This window comes from Alligator sinensis, unplaced genomic scaffold, assembly GCF_000455745.1.
Source record: "Alligator sinensis unplaced genomic scaffold, ASM45574v1 scaffold382_2, whole genome shotgun sequence".
Classification (NCBI taxonomy): domain Eukaryota; kingdom Metazoa; phylum Chordata; order Crocodylia; family Alligatoridae; genus Alligator; species Alligator sinensis.
In genome coordinates this window covers 2,848,712-2,858,427 of record NW_005841978.1, presented here as the reverse complement: position 1 = coordinate 2,858,427, position 9,716 = coordinate 2,848,712, and the positions used below count along the sequence as shown (strand labels likewise).

Genomic DNA, 9,716 nt, shown 5'->3' with positions numbered 1-9,716 from the left:
AATATTCAAACAAATATAACGTTAACAATTAAAGAAGCTCATCTATTGATCTTACTACAAAACTTGTCTAAACAGTTCTGATTTGTCTCTTGGGGAAATAGTACCACCAAAATAGAGATTCCAATGTTAGTTTTTGTAACATTGTAATGTTATTCTCAAATACTGTGTAAGTCTAGAAGAAATTTCTGTGTTTAAGTAGGTGCATAAACCTCAGTTTGCACTCTGCCTCTAGTACAGGGTGATGCTATTTCCTTTAGAACATAGGAGAAAGCACTCACTGTTGTGGTAGTAGGGCTGGAGCTGTCTGAGTGGAACAACTAGATGCCACATGGGGTTTTGCAGAGGTGGTTCTCCTCTGTGGTGGTTCAATTGTCCCCCAGGATTTGGATTAACCCCTTTGGCTTTTCAGCACTACAATTGAGAAGGAGGAAAAAAGGCAGTAGTCCACTCCTACTCACTTCTGCCCAAATCATAATTAGTAGAAATGCACTTATTTATCAGAGGACTCAAAACAAGAAAACGTAGAAAAACTAAACTATTCTTTCAATATCCTTCAGATTTGCAATGCACTATTGGGAGGCTCCCTCTACCACTGCAGCATGTATTTTGTATTATGTATTTTGCATTATGTAGCATGTATTTTGCAACTCAGTGTCCACTGATGTCAGACAGCTGCATTTCAACACAGCTCAGAACATTAATAGCTGTTCATAGCTTTCACTTACAAAATATCACCCCCTACCCCATATTGATTAAAAATATAGGTGAGGCACCACAACAAGCAACAAAAATATTAAATGTAGAAAGTCTACTTACCATCTAGATTATAACAAAAAAATACAAACTGAAAGATTGCACATGCTTTGCAATGGATGATCACTGACTATGCTGACTATGACAGTCAATTCTCTTTTTTGTTCAAATGCCATTTTTTACAACATTCTCTGAGATAGTTCCCTTGCCTCTGTATCTTATCTTCCTTCCCAAATGGATTAACACCATGGCAGGATAACCCGTCATGTAATGATTTTAATAACATTTATTCGTAAGTTTGTTACTCCTCCTAGCTCCTGCCTGAGGGTCTCTTAGAACACCATGTAGTTCATTAGCAAGCACACTGAGAAGTCAATGAGGCAGATAGAATGTGTAGATAACAAAACATGATGTTTAACTCTTCTCTAACCTTTTAAAAATGTACAGGCTTATTCAATACTAATTTTCAGTAACAGCAAATGGTGTTGTAAATGATATATAATTAGGACCAATGGAATTTCAACAAATTATTTATCATGCAACGTAATCATGGCATTGGGTCATTTAACCAAGAAAAAAAATCCATAGAAAATTAGGTGAATTTTAGATCCAGACCAGAAAGTTCTTAACGTATAATCTGTGTTCTATACAATAGATGTTTATGAATCACAGTAAAATAATGTTGACTTAAATGTAACCATTGTATAAACTTTAAAAATATTCCTAGTTATTCCCCTTGAACATTGCATACTTTGTAACATTACTGTTTATTTTGTAATGTTCTGTAATAAATATATATGTGGAGAGAATATTAAATGTAAAATAGGTATATATTTCCATTTGAACCCATGGAGAGACATGTAAACACATTTCCATGCTTAAAAGAGAATATACAACTAAACATTTTTATAAGTGCAATAAATTGACATGCATTATAAATAAATGAATAAATAAATAAAAAAGATGCCATTTAATGCCTCTGTAAGCATTGTGCTGGTACTATGGGTGTTGCAATTGCTCTCTGGCATTTATTCTCAGTGTTTTTCCTTACTTTCCTGCCATGCCTTGATGGAAAAATAGATATATTGAGAGAGAATGCAGAGCTTGGGAGGTGGTCTTCCTTATATGCCTTGGGATACTGACCAGAGTTTCTTCACAGGGCTCCTACCTCCCCTTCACCCTGTCCTGATCACACCTGAGATGTCCCTGACTTTGGTGTTGCTCCGGGTATTCCTTTGCTGTCTCTTCTTCTGATGGGTCTTGTGGTTATGAGCATTCCACTCTGTTCCTTTCTTGTCCGGTCTTGGCTAACCCTAGGGAGATGGTATTCCTCGGCCCTCTCTTGGACTTGAGCTGTTCTCTTCACAGCCCCAGTGAGGATTAAACAGAAGTCCACTGTCAGTCAGTCGGTCCTTAGATCCTCATGGTCCCAGCCTCCATGACTCTTTAGTAATTTAGGCAGATGTCTACAGTTTGTGACCGGGGTTTTTCCCTCCAGGTAAAGAGGGTTGAAGAGTTTGCTTTACTCCCCACAGCTCCTCACTCCAGCTTCTCCTGTCTTCTCTCCCACAGGTGAAGCCCTTCCCCAGATTGGCACTCACCAGGACCATCACTCACCTGCTCCTCCTGGACATTGCTTCTGCTCCTCAGTCCCTGGTAAGTACTTGCCTCCACAGTTGCTCTGCTCGCCATTCCAGTTTCACTTATTATCATGGCTCTGTCCTCTCTGGCTGGCTTCTGCCCTATTGGTAGTCTGTCTCCTCTCCCTGCATCTCTCTTACCTTCCAGCTCCTCACCCAGGAGCCAATCCACCCTGGCCCTGCCCCCATGTGCAGCCCTGCCAGAGTCCAGGCAGAACTTCATTGAGAACACCTGAGTTCCCAGTGTTCTGCATTGTCCTGCTTCTCCTGCTGTGGTCTGACTGTAGGTAAGTTTTCTTCTTGGCTTCTGGTGGCATGTCGCCTTTCCCCCCATAACAGGCACTGTATTGGGTGCCCTGTTACAGCCTTAAACATCTCGTCCTGTCAACAGCCTTCTCATGTCTATTACCATAAGACTTATTTCCATATGTGAGGCATTAAAACCTCTGATTGTATTTGGAATACAATAAGTGTTTTGAAATTATACCTAACTCTTTTTTTCTTGTATGTCAAATCCCAAGGCAATGCTATCAGGAAAATGGTCATGTCTAAGAAACTGTCTTACTATATCTCAGTGACAGAGCTGCTATTAGAAAGTGAAGTCATTGTTCATAATGTCTGTGGCAGAAAAGCTTCTGCTTGCCAATCCTAAGAAAGGTTTAGTTAAAGAGGCCTTCATACTCTTGCAAATAATTACTGTTTATACATTACCTCTAGGGAAGGATGACATAGCTGTCTAATCAGTTTTCTAGATTCTAACTCAGAAAAAGTAAAGGGGCACTTGGAGGAGATGGATGTGTTCAAATCAGCAGGCCCAGATGAACTTCATCCAATGGTGCTGAAGGAATTGGCCAGTGTCATAGCAGAGCCACTGGCATGTCTGTTGGAGCACTCATGGTGCTCAGGTCAGGTCCCAGAGGACTGGAAAAGGGCCAATGTGGCCTCTATTTTGAAGAAGGGGAGGAAGGAGGATCCAGGTAATTATAGGCTGGTTAGTCTCACCTCTATCCTTGGGAAAACCTTTGAAAAAATTATCAAGGATCACATTTGTGGGAGCCCATCAGGAAAAATAATGCTGATGGGCAACCAGCATGGGTTCATAGCAGGTAGATCCTGCCTGACTAACCTTATTTCTTTTTATGACCAGGTCACAAAATGCTTAGAAGCAGGAGTGGAGGTAGACGTCATCTACTTGGCTTTTAAGAAGGCCTTCGATATGTATCTCATCCTATTCTTATAAACAAATTGAGTGGCTATGGCATAGATGATTACATGGTCAGGTGAGTGGCAAATTGGCTTAAGGGTAGCACCCAGAGAGTAGTGATGGATGGGTCAGTATCGACCTAGAAAGGTGGGCAGTGGAGTCCCCCAAGGCTCAGTCCTTGGACCTGTGCTGTTCAATGTCTTCACAAGCAACTTTGATGAGGGTATAGAAAGCACTCTGTCCAAATTCATGGATGACATGAAATTATGGGGTATAATAAACACATGAGTGGGAAGGGATCGAATCCAGGTAGACCTGGAAAGGTTGGAAAAGTGGGCAGAAAAGAATAGGATGCAGTTCAACAAAGACAGGTGCAAAGTGCTGCATCTAGGGAGAAGGAATCACCAACACACCTATAGGTTAGGGGGGTAACCTTGGCAGCACAGTGGCAGAAAGGAATCTCAGATTTATAGTTGACTCCAAGATGAATATGAGCCATCAATGTGATGAAGTAACCAGTAAGCTAACCACACTTCATCGTGCATTAGCAGGTGCATCTCATTTGGTCCAGAGAGGTGATACTTCCCCTCTATGTGGCATTAGTCAGACTGCAGTTGGAGTACTGCATCCAGTTCCGGGTGATGCACTTCAAGAGGGATGTGGAGAACTATAAGAGGGTCCAGAGGAGGGCCACTTGTATGGTTAGGGGCCTGCAGGTAAGGCCCTATGAGGAAAGACTTAGAGACCTAGATCTCTTCAGCCTCCACAGGACAAGACTGAGGGGGGATCTTGTGGCCATTTACAAATTCATCAGGGGGGCAACAAGAATTAGGAGATGCTCTGTTTACCAGGGCACCCCTTGGAATAGCCAGAAACAATAGCCACAAACTGAGAGCAGATTTAGGTTCTTTACAATAAGGGCTGCCAGAATCTGGAATGGGCTTCCAAGGGAGGTGGTGATCTCCCTTACTTTCGGTCCCTTTAAGAGGAGACTGGACAAGCACCTGGCTGACGTCATCTGGAGATTTTTAAGGGGAGACTGGACAAGTTCTTTCCTGCCCAGGGTAGGGGTTGGACTCAATGATCTTTTGAGGTCCCTTTCAACCCTAACAACTATGAAACTATGAATTTTGGATATATAAAGGGTCATCGCATGAGAGCAAATCTGCATAAACAGAACCCTCATAAAGTGAGGGAAACCTGTATATCAATTTCAAAACAGCAAGACATGGCAGGAAAGACAGGGAAAACTGCCTTAGACAGGTGTGTGTGCCAACATTGAAACCCAGCCCTGAGATGGCCCCTTGTCACAACAACTTCCTCAATAATCTACTAAACTAAACAAACTGACTCAGCAGAACTGATTGGGATAATTATATGGTGAAGTGACAGATACTTCCCATGACAAGAGTCTGCAACTGCTTTGCTTTTGCAGAGAACTCATGTAAAGGTTACTTCAGGGAACCCATGCCATTAATGACCAATGCAAAAAGTCAGACAAAATGATCACTGGATGACCTTTTATGAAGTTAACTACCGTAAGTTCATCCTGGAGGACCAAGTTTAGTTTTTCAGGCATGTGTAAGCATCAGTATTCTTATATTGTGTGACATAGCTTTCACTACCTCTTCCTCTCCCATTAGATTGGTGTCTTTACACATAATTAATTTGGTATCAGATTAAATTGCAATGACCTGCTCCCAATCAATGTGCTTCTGGGTTTGTTTTAAATACTCATTCTTCTTGTGCACATCCTGGAATAAAAGAGCATTTCTTGTATAAAATAATCACCAGCTGCACAGTTATATAAATTCTAGTCGACTTGATAAATACCTAGTTTTCCTGTATTTTGAACACAGCTGCTACTCAACATTTTTCAGCTGTTATTAATACAGGGCAAAATAGATGCTTCCCCTTCTCCCCCCCAGTTTTGTAGTTGTTTTAGACCCTATAGGTTTTGATACTACATCTCTTTCAGTGAGAAGGACATCTTTTTTTTTTTTATCTTGGTGTACACCTTTCAATGCTGTGCAATTTGCAGAGATGATAAATAATGTCTGACGGACTTCTGAGTTGGCTTTACCAGTCTGAGTAACCAAGTCTTGTTGATTTTGAAAGACTTCAAGATTTCGAAGGAAAAAAAAATCATCTCAGGTTTATCTTTCAAGGACAGAAATTTAGCCAACTGCAGCAACAACTTCAAAGGCTTGGGAATCTCAGTAGCCAGCTTTTCACAAAACACTAAACGCTGTAGTTCTGAATCAAACTGATACAAATTGGATTGCCACATTTCCTTTTCTAGGAAAAGGAGGTACTTTGAGGTACATCACAGGAACAATAAGGCATTTTCTTTTCATGAAAAATCTATTTTACCAGATCTACCTTTGACTAAAACTAAGCTGAGCTCAAACAAAAACTGACCACTACAATGGTGTGAGACTTGACCTTGCACTTACGTCTTGGCAAATCAAAACAAGCACATCTGTTGTTTCAATTCTAAGACCTGATTGGCCATGATCTGTCCTGAGTGATTGTATATGGTGTTATATGTAATATATTTTTGTAAAAAATTTGGATTAGTCTGTTTTAAATAAGAGAGATTCAACTTCCATTATACATTAATCTTTTAAGACTAAGACACTCTTATGGAGTCACTCATATTGAAATTTAGGAACCTAAGTTGTAGCATTTCAGTCTGAAAATGTGGATATTTCTGTACCTTGTCCATTACTGAGGTTTATATGTGCCTTTTTAACATCACCCATCACAGGACCTATAAAGGAAGAGAGAGACCAAAGTTACTGAAGTTTGCCTCCTAAAATGATTCCATTCAAGATGACAGGAAGGAACTAGATGCTTGGTTGCACACTGTCTCAATCCACTGTATGGACTGGGTTTCATGGCACCCCAGAAAGCATTGTGGCAAGTAACACATCTCCCTGCTCTCTTTTCTGTTCCACATGGGTGGGGAGGAAGAGGGTGGAGGAGGAGTCATAGGGGCTGGACTAATTTTTCATGCAGATAAATATATTAGCTTACTGAATCAAAAATATTCTAAAATGCTGCTTGTCAGTTGTGGAAACAAAAATCTCACTCCCACATACATGAGCCCTCAACTAAAAAACCTGTATGATATGGTTCATACCAGGATGGTATTTTATCATATTACTGTAACTCTTAACCCTGCCTACCAACATACATATTCTGAAAGCACCATTACTTTGTACTCTATTCCCCAAGGCTTTCTGAAGGAAACAAAACAAAACAAAACAAAACCTTCTCTTTGCCAATCCCTTACCATTTTATAATTATACAGAACTTAGGGACAGAAAAGACAATTAGACTATTGTGGCTGACTTTCTCTTTATTACTTTACTCCAGTTATTCCGGTTATCCTGTATTCCACAATGGGATGCAGCTTTGGTATTTTTCTGCTCTTGTGAGGGGGGGAAAACAAACAAACAAATTAAAAAAAAACCAAGCTCTGACAGATGTGGTAATATGTAGTGCATAGGTTTGTTATTACCCTGAAATAGAATAGTTTTCTGATAGCATACTGTTTGGTTAATAATAATTTGGATTATTAAGAAGTATTAGCTTTACAGCTGAATACAAGGCATGACCTGTGGCCTAGCAATGCAGCTGACCACAAGGCAGAATGATAGCTAAGCCTTTGCTTGTGTCAAGTAATCATTTTAACTGTATTAAGCATTTTCTGAGTTAAAAAGTGGATCTGTGTCTGTGTGCTGAAAAATCAGCTACAGCAAGAAGTAAGATAAGACAGGGAAGCCATTGTTCTGGGTGCAGTGGTTGTGTCCTTGAGAAGTATCTACTACTGTGCAAGGTTTTGCTAACATATTATAATGTTACTGTTACTTAACTTTTAGCTTTTAAAAAGTGCTAGTTCAGCTTAATAGAAATATGCTGTTACAAAGATTTGTAAAGCACTGCCCAAGTATTGCTTTTTTGTTAACCATGTAGTCTTGCCTTATTGTAATAAGTATAAAAGATCGCCTCACCCTTTAGGGGGCGGGCATTTTGCCTTTTGCTGGTTTTATGGTCTTTGCTCGAGAAAATAAACAGCTGTCTTTCTTTACCCGCGTTGTCTGTCTATCAAATTACAGCTAGACAACGAACCTTAGGGAGGTTTCTCCCACCACAATACAAGAGGCTTTTTATAATAATTATTAATATAAAGTTATCACTAGTTGAAACCCACTCACTGAGACTGATGTCCACTGTGCTAGGTACTGTGTAAACACATAGCAAAGAGATGGTTCCTGTCACAAGAACATTAGAATTTAAATATATAACAGCTGCAAAGGCTTGCTTGGCTGCGCCTAAGAACTTTGCAAGAAAGGTGGCAAAAAGTTTGCAGAGGGTGCAATAGTTTTTCCAGATGGAGGGTATGCTGTGCACAATGTATGCTTTTTACTTGAGGATTTTAACTGTAACCAGAGCCCCCATTGCAAACCCCAGGCTCTGACTGGCTACTATGGAGCCATAAAAAGCTGAGGGAGGGAAAAGCAGTTGGGGAGAAGCTGGAAGAGAGTAACATCAGTCTGGAGAGAGGGGGGTGGAGACTCAGCTCCTCCTCCCCAGCAAAGGGAAGGGAGCTGAGGCTTGCTGGGGAGCAGACTTCAGGATTGAGGAGAGCCTAAGTCATCACAGGAGAAGCTGATTCCCCACTAGGGTCGGAGCTGAGCAATCAGGGACATGGAAAGATTGGGATTGGGTTGGTAAGCTAGCTGGGAGGCGAAAGTTAAGCCTGGTCAGCCATTTGCAGAGGGAAGTCCTCTGTTTGGACTGGGAAGGCTTGTACTGCAGGAACAGAGACCGGCAGAGGGAATCCCATGTCTGCATCCAGAGGTGCTGCGGGACTGAGAGAACCCAAAGAGTTAGTGGGCTGTGAGAATCCCAAATCTGCATGGGTGTGTGAGGGGACACTTAACCCCTAGTGTTTGCAGGAAGTGTATTTTTTGGAAGGAAACTAAATAAAAGGCACCTATTACCTGCAGTGGCTGATCAAAGACCTGTTTTTGCTGAGTTACCAAGAAAGATGGAAGCCCACTTTCCCAGAAGCCTCATCTCTGCCAGCTAGTGGTGGATCATAGTTAAAGCTGTGTTGCCATTTATTGTTATGGGAAGGGGGTTGTGACCAGAGGGAAATCAACCTGGGTTATCAGGGGGAAACTGTTTTAAAGGGTTCTAACCAGGTGAATGTAATCACTGAGGTTGTTTGATGCAAGTGGGATCTCCCAGTGTGGTGTAATTATTCATCTAATGTTGCAGTTTTAGATTCTGTTCAAATTGTTGGTTTTATTATTAAGTACAGATAGATATTTCTTCTCTTGAAGAAACTTTTCTTTTCTGTATATAGTTGTACATAATAAAGAAACCAATGTGTTTATTAGGTTTGGAGCAAATTCCTGGGTGGAGAGTGAGGCACACACCCCTCCATGAGACACCTCAGTCATGAGACCTACATGAGGGGGTTCCCAGGGCTACTGGCATACTGAGGATCAAAAATCTGGCACATAATCCAGCCGAGCATGCCAAAACGGGTTACAAATAGATAAAACAAAGAGTGAGAAGTAAAGCAGAGGGCCTTGTTACAGGGTAGCATTAGGTTACTTCTAGAGCTCTTAACCACGGAACTGGCTGCATATTAACACCTTTTAAGTGATTTAAAGCATTCATTATCATTCAATTTAACATTACACTACTCCAGGGCAGGATTATCTCTAATGCACTTAATTTTGCTCCTATTCCATTACCTTGTGGACACTCACCATAGCTTTTTTGCCCAAGTTGAAGTCCTCCAGCACCCCAAGAGGCAGTGGGTAAGTGGGGAAGCTGGGGCACAGCAGCTGTCTAGGAGCAGATTGAGCCAGTCTAAACTGTGTGCACTGGCTACCTCAGCTCTGGCAGTACAGAGGTGGTGTCCTTATCCCCACAGACTGGCTTGCTAGAGCTGGGAGCAGAGACAGTCCAGGGGGCAGCAGGAAGCACCAGGGCTGTCAACACTTGCTCTTCCCAGCAAGAGCAGTGAGATTGTCCTGCTCCTAGCCCTACCCCTGCTCACCAAGCCTTTAATGGCAAATCATAGCTGTGCAGGT

At 41.5% G+C, this 9,716-nt stretch overlaps 1 long non-coding RNA gene across 1 annotated transcript; it reads right to left on the bottom strand.

Moving 5' to 3' along the window:
• Positions 1 to 285: 285 nt before the first annotated feature.
• On the bottom strand, positions 286 to 9,402 carry LOC106722045. Its single transcript, XR_001357817.1, has 3 exons — positions 9,390 to 9,402; positions 6,317 to 6,370; positions 286 to 411 (listed from the first exon to the last, which is right to left on the bottom strand). It is a non-coding gene; the product is annotated as an uncharacterized LOC106722045 (long non-coding RNA).
• Positions 9,403 to 9,716: the final 314 nt, after the last annotated feature.